The sequence below is a fragment of the Myxine glutinosa genome, chromosome 1 (assembly GCF_964187855.1).
Source record: "Myxine glutinosa chromosome 1, kmMyxGlut1.1, whole genome shotgun sequence".
Lineage (NCBI taxonomy): Eukaryota > Metazoa > Chordata > Myxini > Myxiniformes > Myxinidae > Myxine > Myxine glutinosa.
This window is the reverse complement of record NC_136261.1, coordinates 273,642,147-273,657,237: the sequence shown is the minus strand read 5'-3', so window position 1 is coordinate 273,657,237 and position 15,091 is coordinate 273,642,147. Positions and strand designations below refer to the sequence as shown.

General features: G+C 40.8%; 2 protein-coding genes across 3 annotated transcripts in view; both read left to right on the top strand.

The window, feature by feature from the left end:
- LOC144891851 (THAP domain-containing protein 1-like) overlaps positions 1–15,091 on the top strand; it is a 656,480-nt gene that overhangs the window by 366,675 nt on the left and 274,714 nt on the right. The gene's annotated exons all lie outside the window — the stretch shown is intronic.
- AGPS (alkylglycerone phosphate synthase) overlaps positions 1–15,091 on the top strand; it is a 298,511-nt gene that overhangs the window by 245,246 nt on the left and 38,174 nt on the right. The gene's annotated exons all lie outside the window — the stretch shown is intronic.

Below are 15,091 nucleotides of genomic sequence, written 5' to 3'. Positions count from 1 at the left end.
CCCTCCCCGGACGTAACAATATATATATATATATATATATACTATATATATACATATACATATACATATATATAAAACCTTATGTGCTGGCTTAATGGCGTAATGGACAGATCATCCGACCCCCAAGCTGGGGAGCTCAGGTTCAAGTCCCACATGGGTTGAATATTTTTTTCCCCTAACTTTTTCAAGTCTTTTATATCGTCTTGAATAATGTCTTGAACGATGAACAAATGCATTTTGTTCGTATTTAAAATGTATCTTGTGAAAAATGCCAGGGGCATAGAAGAGGCCCCTTTGTATGGTATGTACCATGTGGCAAACTCCAGAAAAGAAGGGACATTCTTGGGTAAAATGCCCAGAGCAGAGAAAAGGCCCCTTTATAATAAGGGAATGTGCCATGTGGCAAAGTATAGAAACGAAGGGACATTCCATAGCATATAGAAAATGTTGAACAATAAAAAATACGGGACATTCAAAAAATCTCGTGTGTATGCTGGAATCTCACCTTGTGTACCCTTGTGTTCTTAGGGGGAACCAAGTAATGCTCTATAAAAGTTCATATAAAGGGGTGCCCTACATCTGGCAAATAAAATACATTTACTTCTTCATGCAGCTGTATGAATCAAATTGGCGCCCCTTTCAAATTGGAGCTCTACGGACAGTTCATTGTACTTCCTGGTAGAGTTTCTGCTCTGCCATGCACTGTCAACTGTGGGACCTTGTATAGGAAGGTGTGTTTCTTTCTAAATCATGTCCAATCAATTCATTTAGCCACAGGTGGACACCAATCAAGTTGTAGAGACATGCCAACGATAATCAAGGAAATTTGATGCACCTGAGATCAATTTGCAGTGTCATAGCAAGAGCAGCAGAGCAGAATAACACAGCACAGGGTCAACACACAGAGGACGAAGCCGAAATAGGGTGGAGGTCCAGATGCAACACGGCATGAGCAAAGTACTTATGGTTAGATTTGGGGAAGCAAACAACATCAGGATTTTCTTCAAACGCGTATGGAATTTTGGTGGAAAGTAGAGGGGGCCGGGATTGAGAAGAAAGGCAAGAGGGATCGAGGATCATGACCAGTAGAGACCTGATTATAGCCTCCATGACCACCATTGGTAAATCTGTGGTAAATGCTCGTGGTAAATGACGAGCAGACACTATATGAATACATCTTGTCTCTTGACCAAAATTTACTTCTTTATTTCAGTGCATAATCTGATTGCATAATTTGCTTGTTTGAAAAGTAAATCTACTCTCTCCTTCAGAGCTATTGTCCCTCATGATAACATCATTGGTCATGTGCACTGTCTCATTATTTACCAATATGTCTTGTAAATATGTTTCTCGATCACTATTTAGTTTGATTCATTCATTGATATAATGGCATCTAGAACAATGATGTGGCTTTGGGAGAAAGCTTTGGTGAATAAATCATCCAACACTTCAACTCATGGTGATACAGAGGGAAATGCACATCTAATGCTCTACAAATTAAATAAATAGCCCTGTTGGGCTGACAGTCATCTCTTGAGGTTGTTGCTCAGACCTCTGATGATTTGGGGGAACCCCTTTAGGAGCCTCCATGATTCAAAATCGGAAAAACGAAGCCCTAGCGATCGGTTGGTAAATCATGGGCGAGTATGGATCTGAAGTTTCAGTGGGATACCCTCCCCCCCCTCCATCCCTGGGGGCCCCCATGAACCAAATTCGATAAATACGAAATAAAAAAAATCGAAGACAGAGAGATCCTGTGGACCATCGAGTAACAGGGCTGTATCGGATTTCAGAGCAATCGGCTGGTAAATAAGGGATGAGTAGGGATCTGAATGTGTAGCGTTTCAGGGGGTAACCCTCCTGTCTCTCCACCTCCCCCCCCCCCCCCCCAAACCTCCGTCCCCCCACTCATCACCCGAAATTAAAAAATCGAAGCCCGAGCCATTGTGTGGGATAATGTCTTGTTTTCATGTGTCAAATTTCAGAACAATCAGCCAGGTGATAAGGGAGGAGTCGCAAAAATAGCAAAAAAAAAAAACAGACGAACGGACAGACAGACATCCGGACATCACGACCCTTTTATAAGTTCAACTCTTCGAGAATTGAGATGATATGACCCAAAAAGAAATCCACCAGGATTAGGGGAAGATGTTTTACATCCGCTGAAGAGTTTAACACATTCACGTACATAGTCTTAAAAATGCGTCAGATGTAAGACTTATTTTCTGGAATCAAAAGGTTTATTTGACCGACATACAAGGTGTGTGTGTGTGTGTGTGTGTGTGTGTGTGTGTGTGTGTGTGTGTGTGTGTGTGTGTGTGTGTGTGTGCGCGCGTATTAACACGTCTAAAATCCTGTTAGGTTGAACACATGTATTCCATGGATCGTTTGAGGTATTGAGACTCTTCGCATCCAGGAAACTACAAAATGCAATGCAGTACTGTATTAACATATCGCGGTTTTACAATGATAAATCAAATGTGCTTTGCTTCAATAGTCCAGATGAAACCACAAATTAATGTTTCACCACATGCAACATACACAATAAATAGAGAAGTCACACATCCTCACAGTTATTGTAACACAGGACAAACCTATGTAACATAGTAACATAGGACAGTTACCCCCCCACACCCCTTCCCATGCCTCCTTCCCTCCCCCTTACCAGCCCCCCCCTCCCATGTCTCCTCCTCCCCCTTCCCACGCCTCCTCCCCCCTCCCACAGATCTCCCGATGTCCCTGCTCTCCATCTTGTCTCCCGCTCCTTTTATCATATGTTTTATGTTTTATGTGTCAGTTTGTCTTTTTGTGATCAATGTTAGCTCTTACACGAGCCTCGATGTTGTATACAAAAAAAAACAAAAAAAACAGACTGAGCATTGCTAACTCAGCCGAAAAGCATTTCTGCATTCTATAAGAAACACACAGAAAACACGGTAATTAAAATGTGAAGCGTGGAAGATAAATTTGCATAGCGCCGAGTCGCATCGAGTCCAGCTTGCATGCATTACAAGTCACAGCCCGAGGGCAAACACTTGCTCTGTGCTATTGTGAGTGAGTGCTACTATACATGCAATCAGTACATGCCAGCCAGCATAATCTCCAGCATTAAAACCCAGATCAAGTAAAATGCCATTTTAATTACTGCTTTACATGTGCTACTAAAGAGTGAAGCTCTTACTCAAAAGGTACAGTATATCTGAAACAGGTGAAGTATAGAAGTTGTAGCTACTATAACTTGTGGCACAGACAACCATGGCTGGTCCACCTAATGTGTTGAGCTGCATATGTGTATGCCTCCCCATTGTTTGAAGTTCTCCTTTCCAAGGTAGGAGAGAGGCTGAATTGAAGAAGAAACATGAGGGAAACACATTACACCTTGTTGTAAAACATAAGGAACAACAGAGTCCTTGCTTCCTCTCCAGCCTTGCTCCTCCAGCTCTCTCTGGGCTCTGTCCCCCAAATATTCCTACAGGTCGCACAGGATCTGCCAGCAACCCTCTGATGGTTAAACTGCCAAAATCAAAACTCTCTATTCACCTTCACTCCTTCATTCCTCTTTTCTCCCGCCTCTGGAACAAACTCCCTCACTCTCTTCAATCCCACTCCTCCCTCCAGGTCTTCAAAACAGCTGTTTACCACCACAGCTGTTTACCACCATCTCTAATCTTCCCCCATCAAAAACCTTGATCTTTTCTACCCCCGCTAATTCACCCCAGATCCACTTTTTTGAAATCCCGACTTCTTTCCTGGAAGTCCTGGCAGTGTCCATGTGTTTTTTTTACCTCTCCCACTCCACCCCCCCCCCCTTCCCATGCCGCCTCCCCCCAACCCCTCCCCCTCCCACAGATCTCCCGATGTCCCTGCTCTCCATCTTGTTCTCCCGCTCCCTTTATCATATGTTTTATGTGTCAGTTTGTCTTTTTGTGATCAATGTTAGCTCTTACACGAGCCTCCATCTTGTATACAAAAAAATAAATAAAAGGCAACATCGGCAAGTGTTTGTAACGTCGTTTCCTAAAACCTTGCTTAGTCTTTTGTGACACGGACCCACCAAACTGAAAAGAACCCCAAGGGGCAACGCAAAAGTATGTTGAAGATTGTGCAATGTGGATCGCTCGACATCGACAAGTCTGGAGCCACACAAAGAACTTTAGTTAATTTTGTATTTCTGTATACAGAAATCTGGGCTTTTGCGGAGGAGCTAAATGACAGAGGGTATAGTATGTTCAGATTGACAGAGGATCAAGGGTGAACAGGCAGACAAAGATACCGTACAGGGTTGGCAGAAAGGAAAGAGGAAAGAGGGGGTAGGGAGTTGACAGGAAAGAAGAGAGATGGGGGTGGGTATGGGTGGAAGCATAAGAGACTGGGCAGCACTCTTGAAAGATTGTAGGGGAGAGCATAAGACAACAGACATAGGGAGTCAGTTCCACAGACGAGATAAAATGAGGCATGAAGTAATGGAGATAATTGTTCTCAACTGAAAATTCGGGAGTATAACCAGTTATGCGATTCTGGAAGAACTTGTTCGACATGAGCTGGCTGGAGGAGGACAGAGGGATGGAACACATGGCAGGAGGAGCGATGTCAGAATTGAGGTGAAAGTAAACTGAGAGTCCACCGACCTGCTTGTAGCGGTTAGAAGCAGGCATTGGGCCTCAACTTCCTGCTAAGATATTCCAATAACACGGATCGTGCTTTGAAAGCAAATGCAGAAATCCAGAGTGGGACCCAAACAGAAGATTTGTACGTGCATGGAGACATGTTTGTTGTCCTGAATTAATCATCACCATGCTGCTTCACAGAGATCATTGGTTGCTCCTCTGTGCAACGGAAGTTAACGGGTATTAAGCCATAAGGATCCAAATATGGAGATACCACCAACTAGTATAAAAACACAGCAAGCAATAACCTCAGGTCCCTTTTCTGGGTTCGTGGTGCCTTTATTTAGTATAATCTGGATCTTCCCAACCACAACCAGTTTTTTTGTGAACTTGAGGCCTACACAGCCAAAAGCCACGTTCAGTGGAGCGGAAGTCAAATGCTCTTCTGACAAATGTAAGTTGAATGCTGCTAAGCTGAGTACACTAATTGCGTTCACCCCAAAATGCCGTTCTTCCCATTGCTTTTGACCGGATTGGTTAATCAAAGTGCAATTAGAGTTATTGAAATTTGACTTATTGCATGTTCAATTTAATGGAACTCTGTTGTATTATTTATAGTCTGTTCTCGGTACAATGCTGAGCATGTTTAATTATTCATAGTGCTACAGCGCATTGACACCTTGGTCTAAAGAACGGCAAAGGAGGAAAAAAAATCCCTTCAACCGGGTGGAGAAAAATAATTTCACACCGCCGGAGCAACAATATGACCTTCCATGCTTCTGGGGAATCTTCTTCTTCCAAATTTTCAGCCTAAGCAGAACAGCCCGTCTGCTGATATAATGTTGAATCATTTTCCTCCAATGTGCTTTTTTGCATCTTCTTCCTTCAGTCAAGCAAGTGCAGAAGATAATTATACACCATCAAGTCAATGCGCAAAGAATCAAGTCTGTGCTTTCAAGGCAGTGCAGTTAGTTGTGCAACGTGCGGGCAGTGAGGGAGTAAGAGAAGTTGTAACCCATATAGTGGAGTAGAGGTTTGTGGTAGAGCAAGCCGAGCAGCTCGAATAATCAGGCAGCAAGGCTGCACGAAATCACGTTACAGCCGAACTTTGTATTATTAGGCCGTTTAACTGTATCAAATATGTGTTTGTTCTGGTGCTATGGCTATAAGTGAACAGTTACCAGTGCACAAGGAAGCAGACCGCATCATCTCTTTAGTGGAAAGGCAAGTTGTTGTGGATGCAAGAATTTTAATTCAGAAAGGGATACTTCACATGAAGAAGGGGAAGCGTGTCGGTTGGCCCTGGAGATAAGATGGATAGGAAGAGGCTCTGGACATGCATTTTGTTCACGTTTTGCTTTGTATCTCACGTCACAAATGACGTGAGATGAGTTTGAACGTGAGATGAGTTATGCGTCACAAATGAGTTTGAACAAGGACCATGAAAATTGCATGAATTAACTCTCACCGATGTTTGTTTTTTGTGCAACAAAGGAAGGCCTTGATACAGTAGAGTATCTGCTCTGCTTACTACCTGTTTACCTCTGCAACCAAAGGTGGATGGAGGTTATATTTTCGCTCCTGTCTGTTTGTTTGTGAGCAGGATATCTCAAAACGTTGTGGACAGATTCCAACGAAACTTGGTGGACAGGTTGGTTGTGATAAGGACGAATTGATTCAATTTTGGTGAAGATCCAGATACGATAATTTTTTGGTGTTTTACTTGATTCTTCACCATTAGAGATGGGGCCAAAAACGATATACAGTAGAGCATAATATTTCAATGAGATATGACAAAACTAGGTGGAAGAGTTGGTTAGCCGACAAGAACAAGCCAATTTGATTTGGTTCAGGTCCGAATTCAGATCTGACCTCTCAGTGGGATACGAAAAGTAAACTGTTCAGCCTGGCAGAGGTATACTATACGCTCTATCGAGTGCCGTTCTAGTTTATCACAGTTTTCTTAGTACAGTGTGTTCCTTTTTTGTTCCATGCTGCCATTCTTTTGCAAAAAGTTGTTTAAATTATTTTTTAATCATGCCAGTACTGGGATTCCATGAGCATGAATAACAATATTATTTAACCGGATCGGGTTGGGCTTGGCTGCTTGCTGGGCTAAAATGTTGTTGCTTTGTCCTATTATTATTATTATTATAATTATTATTATTATTGCTTTGTCCTATTGAGGACATTGCCACATCATGTACACCATCACGTGGTGTGATGATGTCCGTAGGAGAGCTCGGTAAACCCCAGGAGAACCCAACTAATATTTTGGAATCAGCCATGTGGGCACTGTTGGCAAATGCACACGGTTTGCCGTGATTGGAGGATGTGGGACAGTTTGCACTGGTTTTGATATGATGACATCACAAGATATCAGAAGTGTATATGAAATGCATGGAGTGATTTAGGAATGCGGGGAATTTGATAAAACAGGTATTAGTGTGCCGATTGCTGCGGACAAGACTTGTTTTTACAGTGCGTCCCAAAAGTCACTGTGCACAAGAACATATGAACCCAAAAGTCACTGTGGACTAGAACATACGAACAAAATTATAATGAATGAGGAAGAAATCAAAGGGAGGCGCAAAGCGCTCCTCTCTTTATATAAGGGATCGTTTTTCTGTATGCAGCTTTTACATGGGGACTGAAAATACGTTTCTCGGCTTCTACTGGTCGAAATCGGCTGCAAATTTTAGAATTAAATGCTTTGCACGTTGAGGTAATATGTTCCAAATTTCAGCAACGTCTGCTTATGCATTCTTGAGTTATATTTAGAAAACCCTCAAAATCACGTTGGTGTCTGTCTGTCCGTCCGCCCAAAATATGTTGGCGCTAATATCTCAAGGACTATACATTACAACTAGCTGAAACTTGGAATATATATCGGCCAATAGATCTAGTTAATGGCTTTCAAAACAAATTCCATCTCAGTGCCATTGTTTTTGCTTTAAAATTACATTTATATATATATATATATATATATATATATATATATATATATATATATATATATATATAATCGTTAGATTAAATAAGACGCGGACGTAGCTTCAGGACGTCGATCTTTAATTGTCGACCAAGCTTTCGACCAACAAAGGTCTTCTTCTGAGTCTACAAAAACAGCAGGCATGTATATCAGTCAAGCGTGTATGGTGATATCTGTGTGAGATGTGTGACGTGTGTAGAAAATGCATACAGAAGGAAGAGCCACGCCAAAGCTCACTCACCAGCCCCAAGTTCAACGGAAGTGACCGTTTCCGTTACGGTCACTTCCGTTAGAGTGCACGTGCATATACAAATATAGAGATATACATACATAAACACACAAGCATATATTCATATCCCATTTATATTCATATAATATATTTATATATTTATATAAATGACATATAAAGGTAGAATGAATGAATGAATGAATGATGAATGAATGAATGAATGAATGGGTTACGGTTAACAATTTGATTGGGTTGATGTGGGAACATGCGTTAGTCATCAAAATTTATGCCATGAGGGACTTTTGTCCGAAGTTTGTGTATCCAAAAGGACTCACGTTTCAGAATCGTGGTGTGTGATCGATTTGTGATTGATTCAATGGCAGAGATCTGAATGTCATTTATAGAGTGATCCGGTTGATTAAAGTGTATCGTGTAAGGTAGAGATTTGCCCTGACTGGTGTGGAAGTTATTGATTTCAATAACTTCAATGAGACTTACTTTTCCCCTTACTTTTCAGACCAGACAATAACTTCAATATAGTCCAGAAATCAATAACTTCCACACCAGTCAGGGCAAATCTCTACCTTACACGATACACTTTAATCAACCGGATCACTCTATAAATGACATTCAGATCTCTGCCATTGAATCAATCACACACCACGATTCTGAAACGTGAGTCGTTTTGGATACACAAACTTCGGACAAAAGTCCCTCATGGCATAAATTTTGATGACTAAAGCATGTTCCCACATCAACCCAATCAAATTGTTAACCGTAACCCATTCATTCATTCATTCATTCATCATTCATTCATTCATTCATTCTACCTTTATATGTCATTTATATAAATATATAAATATATTATATGAATATAAATGGGATATGAATATATGCTTGTGTGTTTATGTATGTATATCTCTATATTTGTATATGCACGTGCACTCTAACGGAAGTGACCGTAACGGAAACGGTCACTTCCGTTGAACTTGGGGCTGGTGAGTGAGCTTTGGCGTGGCTCTTCCTTCTGTATGCATTTTCTACACACGTCACACATCTCACACAGATATCACCATACACGCTTGACTGATATACATGCCTGCTGTTTTTGTAGACTCAGAAGAAGACCTTTGTTGGTCGAAAGCTTGGTCGACAATTAAAGATCGACGTCCTGAAGCTACGTCCGCGTCTTATTTAATCTAACGATTATATATTCAATACAAATGAGACGCCCTGCTCGTACTTTGGAGTTTCTACTATTTCTTACAGTTTTATATATATATATATATATATATATATATATATATATATATATATATATATATATATATATAAACAAACATATAAAAATATATACACACTTTATAACTCTTCAAAATATTATTACACAAATCTAACATGCTGGCCCAATGGCCTAATAGATGAAGCATCAGACTCCCAAGCTGGGGATTGTGGGTTTGAATACCATCTGGGTTGAATATTTTTTCCCCTTACTTTTCAAGTCTTTTATATCATCTTGAATCATGAAAAAATGACCATTTTGTTCGTATTTAAAACGTAATTGTTCTTAAACCTGAATTTCATCATCATTATGAGTAATGAGTATTGTACCACATCAAATTGCTTATTGTATGGAAATCGAGGGAGGAGGTGCAAAGCTCCCCTTCCTTTTTTTGCGACGCTTTCTCTGCATGCAACTTTAACATGAGGACTGAAAATTCGGTTCTCAGCTTCTACTGGTATATTGTATATATAAATATACATATATACACACTTTATACCCCTTTAAAAAAAATGCTTTTAATTCTAACATGCTGGCTCAATGGCCTAATGGATAAAGCATCAGGCTCCTAAGCTGGGGATTATGGGTTCGAATCCCGTCTGGGTTGAATACTTTTTTCCCCTTACTTTTTGAAGTCTTTTATATCGTCTTGAATAAAGTCTTCGACGATGAACAAATGCATTTTGTTCGTACTTAAAATGCATCTTGTGAAAAATGTCAGGGGCATAGAAAAGGCCCCTTTATAAAAGGGTATGTGCCCTGTGACAAAGTATAGAAAAGAAGGGACATTCCATAGCTTGCAGAAAATGCCAAACAATACAAAATAAGGGGCATTCAAAAAATCTCGTGTGCATGCTGGACTACCCTTGTGTTCTTAGGAGGAACCAAGTAATGCTCTAGAAAAGTTCATATAAAGGGGCTGATGAGACCTTGAATACTGAAAAGACCCAAAATACCCCAAATACCTTTAAATACCCTGAAGACCGAAAATATTGAAAAGACCCTGAAGACCGAAAAGACCCTGAAGACCGAAAAGACTCAGAAGACCCAAATGACCCAAAGAACCTTAAAGACCAGAAAGAGCCCAAATACCCAAAATATCCTGGTTACTGAAAGGATCGAAAAGACCGAGAGGACCCACAGGATTTAAGGGTTTTATATGGTAGCCTTAAAAGGTCTTTGGGGTATTTTGGGTCTTTATGGTATTTTGGGTCTTCGTTGTCTTTTGGGTCTTTAACAGTCGTCAGGGTATTTTGGGTCTACGGTGTCTTCAGGGTATTTTGGGTGTTGGGGGCCCATTGGGTCTTCAGGGTATGTTGTGTCTTTGGGGTATTTTAGGTCTTCGGGATCTTTTGGTTCTTTGGTGTATTTTGGGTCTTCAGAGTTATTGGGGGTCTTCGGCATCTTTGGGGTCCTCTGGGTTGTTTGGGTCTTTTGGATCATCCGAGTCTTTTGGGTCTTCAGGGTATTTGGGGTCCATTGGGTCTTCAGGGTGTTTTTAGGTTTTTGTTTCTTCAGGGTCTTTTGGGTCTATGGGGTATTTGTGCTATTTTGGGTCTTCATGGCCTTTTGGGTCTTCATGGCCTTTTGGATCTTTAACAGTCTTCAGGGTATTTTGGGTCTTCAGGGTATTTTGGGTGTTTGGGGTCCATTGGGTCTTCAGGGTCTTTTTGGTCTTTTGTGTCTTTGGGGGCTTTTGGGTCTTCAGGGTATTTTGGATCTTCAGAGTTCTTCAGGGTCATTTGGGTCTATGGGGTCTTTGTGGTATTTTGGGTCTTCAGGTTATTTTGGGTCTTCAGGGTATTTTGGATGTTTGGGGTCCATTGGGTCTTCAGGGTCGTTTTGGTCTTCTGAGTCCTTGGGGTCTTTTGGGTCCTCTTTGTCATTTGGGTCCTCGGGGTTGTTTGGGTCTTTTGGATCCTCGGGGTATTTTGGGTCTTTTGCATCCATTGGGTCTTCAGGGTCTTTTCAGTCTTTTGGTTATTTGGGGTATTTTTGCTCCTTGGGGTCTTTTGGGTCCTAAGAGTCTTTTACGTCTTTTAACCGGTAGTCGTGTTCAAAGATTACCCATTGCAGTCACTCAAATCCCTCCTAAAGCACGACTCGAAGCCTTTAAAAGCTACACTTATGAAGGGTGACACACACACACACGCACACACACACACACACACACACACACACACACACACACACACACACACACACGCACACACACATTGTGTTTTATATGGTAGATTGTTTGGCATTTTCTGCAAGCTATGGAATGTCCCTTCTTTTCTATACTTTGCCACATGGCACAAATCTAAATATCTATAAAGCTCAGTTGACTTTTTGCTCCACCAAATAACAGCGAAACGGAGTTGAGTAAAAGGGTGAAAATTCTACAGATGCTGTGATAAATAACTACCTCTGTCGGTTTGAATGTTTGAAAGAGAATAGACATCTGGATCAATTTTTGAATTAAATTTAAATCCCTATTTATATATAAATATAAACGCGAGTTGGCTGTGTCCGCGTTTTATTCAGAGATGGCTGAACGGATCTTCATCAAACTTTCAGAGGTTCATCAGTGAGTGCCTGGGAGTGTTATAGGCAAACGACAACAAAAAAAAAAGTTCGTTTTTTTGGAGTTAAAAAGAATAATAATCGCTCGATCGTGCCGAAGCCTTTTTAAATTAATGACAGTTAGACACAAGTACACATTCGCATAAATAATTACAAAACAATTACCAGACGTTTGAATACAAATAAATCAAACAATTCCGGAAGTGTACGAATTTGGTAGTACGGCTTCTTCGTCTTCCTGTTCGGCATCACACTTATCTCAGAAACGTGAGCCACATTCACTCAGAAACGTGAGCCAATCCCCTTCCTCTCCTGCCTTCCCCCTCCCCTCCCCTTGCCCCTCCTTCCCCCCTCCCTTCCCCCCCCCCCCTCCCGCTCCCCTTCATGGAGCGGTTTCAGAGATAGAGGCGCGTAAGTTTTTCCAATATGGCGCCCGTACCACATGACCTATGACGTCATAGTTACACAAAAATTATACAGGTGGAGGTGGTCCTATGGTGAAAATTTCGTGTCAATCGGACCGATAATTGCAGAGAAAAAAATAATTCATACTGATCGGATCAAGCGTTGTACTTGTCGAATTGTGACGTCATAATGAAGGCACCGATGACATCATCATTAATATATCTTATTCCCCATGGAGAGTACTTGACAATGAACTATGTTTCAATTTTTCCATTGAGCGATTTCGGAGATGTGGAGGTGTGACGTTTTTTCGAAGATGGCGTCCGTACCACGTGACCTATGATGTCACAATTAGGAATTTAAAAAATCTACAGACGGATGCACTCTTATGGCACAATTTTGTGTCAATCGGACCCAACGGTTGCTGAGAAACTGAATTTTTAAAATGCAGACACACTTACGCAACTGATCTTCTAACCCTGCTTTTCGCTTCGTGAGCGCAGTGTAATGGAGAATAGCATTTCAAGTTCATCATCTGGTATAAAAAATATTGGGTGAACTATCTGCTTATCTGATTTGGCGCACCTCATACCAACCTTCACTTCATGCAATGGTGACTCCAATATCATGTGTGGATTTTCTCTTGACGAGAGAAGTCTATTTTGGCCTTTTACAAAGCCAGATAAATGGAGCAAGCCTCATCTGAGAAAAAATATTAGGACTCAGACGTGCACAGTGACTTTTGACACACCGCGCAGTAGGAGAATTAAAAGCTGCTTTTAACATACTAGGGCATTGCCCGTACTATATCTATATCTAAAATTATATCCCCCCCCTCTATTTACATGAAATGGTTTGGTCCAAAGCGAACGGCTTCCGGAGTTTGGTAAAGAAATCGCCATCGCGTGCACAAACGCGCAGGAAAGCGAATGAATCGCAAATTCGTTTTTATTAGTTTTAAAACATAGTTTAACGCCAACATAGTTTGCAAACGTGAAATAAATGAATACGCTCTCAAATGTGCCATCCGAGGCAGAGTGTGTCCGCCACGTTCGGCACACGCGATAGTTCGCTGCTCTCTGATTGGTTGAATCGTTTTTTGGACATAGCTCGGTAAGTAATTGTCCGATTAATATGAAACCTTGAAAAGGCACATCCTCGGGTCCCCAGCAATATACCTGGCAAGTTAAAAGTATATCGGACCCGTGGTTGTCGAGAAACAGCGGTCACAGACAAACAAACGTACAAACGTACAAACAGAGATTACTGGAATTATAGATAGATACTGTATTGACAGTTCAAGCAAATTATACCTGATATATTCTTTATTACCTCCGCCACCAAAGGTGGAGCGAGGTTTTTTTTTTTTTTTTTTTGCAAGTAACACACTCCGGTGTGTGTGTGTGTGTGTGTGTGTGTGTGTGTGTGTGTGTGTGTGTGTGTGTGTGTGTGTGTGTGTGTGTGTGTGTGTGTGTGTGTGTGTGTGTGTGTGTGTGTGTGTGTGTGTGTGTGTGTTTTTGTGTGTTTGTGTGTCCGCTCACTTATACTTGCCTACAGGTCACAATTTGAAACCGATCTTCACGAAACTTCACCAAATGGTAAAGTTCGTGGTCCCACAAAATTCTATTTATTTTTGAGGTCAAAAGGTCAACATAGGCCAAAGGTCAACCCCTTTTTTTCAAATTTCTAAAATCCTCAATTTTAATCCGATTGACTTGAAATTTGAATAGGATTTACATATCGGCTAACTGAATTCAACCACCAACAATTTTTGAGATCAGCCTCGGCCAAAAGGCCAACATAGGCCAAAGATCAACCACTTTTTTCACATTTCTAAAATCCTCAATTTTCATCCGATTGACTTGAAATTTGAATAGGATTTTCATATCGGCTAACTGAATTCAACCACCAACTATTTTTGAGATCAGCATAGGCCAAAGGTCAACCACTTTTTTTGAATTTCTAAAATCCTCAATTTTAATCCGATTGACTTGAAATTTGAATAGGATATTCATTTCAGCTAACTGAATTCAACCACCAACTATTTTTGAGATCACCTTCGGCCAAAAGAGCAACATCGGCTAAAGGTCAACAACAATTTCAAATTTCTAAAATCCTCAATTTTCATCCCATTCACTTGAAATTTGAATGGGATTTACATATCAGTTAACTGAATTCAACCAACAACTATTTTTGAGATCAGCATAGGCCAAAAGGTCAAAATAGGCCAAAGGTCGACCACTTCTTTCAAATTTCTAAAAGCCTCAATTTTCATCCGATTAACTTGAAATTTGAATTGGATTTTCATATCAGCTAATTGAATTCAACCACCAATTATTTGTGAGGTCAAAAGGATCCTCTACTGAGTGCCATTCTGCTTTGTTTTCCTTTTCCAAATGTTGCTCCATGAGTGATTTTTCATGTTTGTTCGTCTGTTTGTGAACAAAATATCTCAAAAAGTTGTGGACGGATTCGGACGAAATTTGGCAGAGATGTAGTGCATGTGACACGGACGAAATGTTTCGATTTTGGTGAATATTCGGATTCGGATCCGGCTACTATAATTTTTTAGGGCCAAAATAGGAGATTATCCATATCACTCAAAATTGGAGATAGGGCCAAAAATGATACATCGCGGGATATCTCAAAAAGTTCTGGATGGTTTTGGACGAAACGTGTTGGACCGGTTGTGTGTGTGTGACAAGGAAAAATCGATTCAATTTTGGTGAAGATCCGGATCCAGCTAGTATAAATTTTTAAGTGACTTCACTATTGAGTGATATGGCCAAAAATGATATATAGCAGGATATCTCCAAAAGTTGTGGGTGGATTTGGACGAAACTTGGTGGACAGGTTGTGTGTGTGACAAGGACGAAGCGATTCGATTTTGGTGAAAATCTGAAAATGGATTCGGATATGAGGATTATTTAATTTTTTCTTTGATTCTTCACCATTAGGAGATCGGGCCAAAAACTATACATTGTGGGATATCGCAAAAACTTATGGATGGG